The sequence below is a fragment of the Gastrolobium bilobum genome, unplaced genomic scaffold (assembly GCF_033153095.1).
Source record: "Gastrolobium bilobum isolate Gb01-03AN ecotype WA unplaced genomic scaffold, APGP_CSIRO_Gbil_v1 utg89141, whole genome shotgun sequence".
NCBI lineage: Eukaryota > Viridiplantae > Streptophyta > Magnoliopsida > Fabales > Fabaceae > Gastrolobium > Gastrolobium bilobum.
Window position 1 is genome coordinate 6,614 of NW_026896404.1, and position 3,698 is coordinate 10,311.

At 40.6% G+C, this 3,698-nt stretch overlaps 1 non-coding gene across 1 annotated transcript; it reads left to right on the forward strand.

Moving 5' to 3' along the window:
- The first annotated feature begins 2,776 nt into the window (after positions 1–2,776).
- LOC133299543 (small nucleolar RNA R71) lies at positions 2,777–2,883 on the forward strand. Its single transcript, XR_009749945.1, has one exon. It is a non-coding gene; the product is annotated as a small nucleolar RNA R71 (small nucleolar RNA).
- Positions 2,884–3,698: the final 815 nt, after the last annotated feature.

Genomic DNA, 3,698 nt, shown 5'->3' on the forward strand with positions numbered 1-3,698 from the left:
CTTCTCCCAGTTCAAAACCAAATTACAGTCTTGACATCTTTTCAAAACAGAATCTAAATTCCCTAGACATTGTGCATTCTTCTATCATATCAGAAAAAATGGAAAGCATGCACCTTTGAAAAGTGGCAGGAGCATTGCATAAACCGAAAGGCATCCTCCGGTATGGGAATATTCCATATGGACATGTAAAAGCAGTCTTCTCCTGATCCTCTGGTGCCACAGCTATCTGATTATACCCTGAATAACCATCCAAGAAGCAATAGAAAGCATGTCCTGCCAACCTCTCTAGCATCTGATCTAAGAAAGGAAGTGGAAAATGATCCTTCATGGTTGCCTTATTCAGCCTCCGGTAGTCAATTCACATTCTCCACCCAGTGATTGTCCTTGTGGGAATCAACTCATTGTTCTCATTTTTCACCACAGTCATCCCCCCTTTCTTGGGCACGGTCTGCACAGGACTCACCCAAGCACTGTCTGAAATGGGGTAAATCATCCCAGCATCAAGCAACTTCACCACCTCCTTCCTCACTACTTCCTTCATAGTGGGGTTGAGTCTCCTCTGTGGTTGCCTTACTGGTTTGACCTCTTCTTCCATCAATATTTTGTGGGTGCAAAAGGAAGGATTAATACCCTTAAGATCTGAAAACTGCCATCCAATAGCCATTTTATTCTTCTTGAGTACCTTAATCAACTTCCCTTCTTCCTTATCAGACAACATTGCATTAATGATTGCTGGATATGTTTGATCATCCCCAAGGAACACATACTTCAAATGTGAAGGTAATTCTTTCAGTTCTACCTTAGGTGCTCCTTTTGGAATGTCATCAATCTTCTTCTCAAGCTCTTCCACTTCTGGCTCTTCTTGGTAATCTTTTGTACCTGTCTCTTCTTCTGATCTTTGTTCCTCAACTGGGAATTCTTTTTTTTTATTCATTTCTTCCACAACCTCCTGTATCACATCCAATCTAAAACAATCCTCCACATCAAAAGGATGCTTGATGGTTTCAAATACATCAATTGTGACTGTTTCCTTATCCACCCTTAGCAACAACTTTCCTTGTTCAACATCTATCAAAGATCTTGCAGTTGCTAAAAAGGGTCTTCCTAACAATAGAGGACTTTCTGTATCCTCTTCCTCCATGTCAAGAATCACAAAATCCACTGGAAAAATAAACTTGTCTACCTTGACCAAGACATCTTCAACCACACCTTCAGGCCTCTTGATAGATCTATCTGCAAGATGCAGAATAAGATTGGTCTCCTTCAAGGTGTTGATTCCCAAAGCTCTACATACTGTCAACGGCATCAAGTTTATACTGGCTCCCAAATCACACAATGTCTTTCCCACCTCCACATCTCCTATAGCAATAGAAATACTGAAGCTTCCAGGATCTTTCATTTTTGTTGGAAGCTTCTTCTGGATTAGGGCACTACACTCTGCTGTTAGGGCCACTGTCTCACCATCAGTTAATTTCCTCTTCTTAGTAAGAAGATCCTTCATGAATTTTGCATAGTGAGGCATATTTTCCAGTGCTTCAGAAAATGGTATGTTAATTTATAAATTTTTGAAGATATCCAGAAATCTTGCATAGTGCTGTTTCTGAATCTCTTGCTTCAACCTCTGAGGGTAGGGAACTTTAGCATATGGAGATAAAATAACTGGTTGTTCTTTCTTGTCAGCCATCTTCTTCTTTTCCCACTTCATCATCTTTTGTGGGGAAGTATTTTTACCAACTTCTACCTCTCCTCCATTCTTATTGTCCTTCCCTTCCTCTTCTTTATCAATTCCAACTATAACATCTCTAACAACTACTTCCTTCTCACTTTTCTCATTTCTCATCTTCTCTACTTCATCATCAGAGACTACATCTTCAACCACAACCTCTGCTTCATTCTTTTTATTTTCCACCTTCTTTTTCCCTGGTTGAAGTACCAACCCACTTCTTGTCATAATTGCTTTACAGTGCTCCTTAGGATTCACTAGTGTATCACTTGGAAATTTTCCTTGTGGTCTATCTGATATCTGTCTTGATAATTGACCAATCTGGGTCTCCAAATTTCTGATTGATGCTTCCTGATTTCTGAAAGAAGTTCTGGTCTCCTGCATGAATGCAGTTGTCTCTTCCCTGAATGAAGTAGAACCCTGAATATAATCCTGAGTTGTCTTAGATAACTGAGCAAACGCTTTCTCCCATGCAGCATGATCACTTGACTGCTCCTTCATATGTGGTGGTTAGGATGTAATGGTGGATTCAATTGATGGTTGGAACTATAGCTGAATCCTGGGTGTTGATTATTGTTTTTCCATGGTGGCATATAAACATTCTTTCCCTGATTGTTGTAGTTCCTTTGATTATTCTGATCATACCACACTCCATTCACCTCTGCTTGTTCTGGTGATCCCCCATAATCACACTCCTCTGTCACATGGCCTTTGCCACAGATGGCACATACACATTTGGTTTCCACAGAGGCTACCTTTTGTGAAGAGAGTTGCTTGATAAGGGTATCTAATTGTTGCTGCTGTTGTCTCTGTGTCTGCATCAGTTGGTCATTCCTTGCCAACAGAGCATCATAACCATCCAACCTGATGACTCCTGTCCTTCTGTCAGCCACTGGGGCATTATCAAATTCTTGAGATGCTAATGACTCAAAGATATCCAAGGCTTCTTGAGGGGTCTTGGTAGTCAATGATCCACCAGCAGTGGCATGCACCAAGGTTCTAGTGTTAGTGGTCATTCCTTGCAGGAAGATTGCTGCTTGTTGCCATGCCTCAATTCTATGCTGTGGACATTTCCTCAACAAAGTCTTGAATCTCTCCCAAGCCTCATAAATGGATTCTGACTCTTTCTGCTTAAAGCTTGTAATCTCATCCTTCAACTTGGCCCACTTGGATGCTGAGAAAAACCTTTGCAAGAACTTGGTTTGCAAATCATCCCAAGTTGTTATACTTCCTTGTGGCAATGATTGCAGCCATCTCCATGCATCATCCGTCAGTGAATGAGTGAATAGTCTCAATAGAATTGCATCTCTTGTGACACCATTTATCTTCACAGTATCACTCAACGATAGAAAGTTCTCTATGTGCAAGTAAGGGTCCTCTACACTGGTTCCAGCAAACTGATCCTTCTGCACCAAATGTATCAAAGCAGGCTTCAATTCAAAGTTGTTGGGCTCCACTGTTGGGCGCACAACACTCCCAATTGGAGGAATCACTGCAGGAGTCATGTACTCTCCTAGTGTCCTCTGTGGTGGTGGTGGTCTGTGATTCTCTGCCATTATCTCTTCCTGATTAACCATAATTGATTCACCAATTTCTTCCAACTGTCTCCTTTGCCTGGCTGCCCTTTTGTGCTTCCTCAATGTCCTTTCTAATTCTGGATCATACAACAACAAATTCGGATCAAGTGTACCTCGCATATACCAGAATCAAAATTGACCAGAAACTTAACATAAACTAAAATACTGAAAATAAAAGGATTCAATCTCAGAATTCCATAGTATCAGTTAGTGTTGAAAAACAAATTCCCCGGCAACGGCGCCAAAAACTTGTTGGACGTTTAGCAAGTGCACTAGTCGTACAAGTAATAAAATGATGAGTAAAGATCGTTCCCACGAGGAATTGTGTTCAAACACCAATATACCATAGAAAACTAATTTGAATCAAATAAGAGTTTGTAAAAATCATGAATAATTTG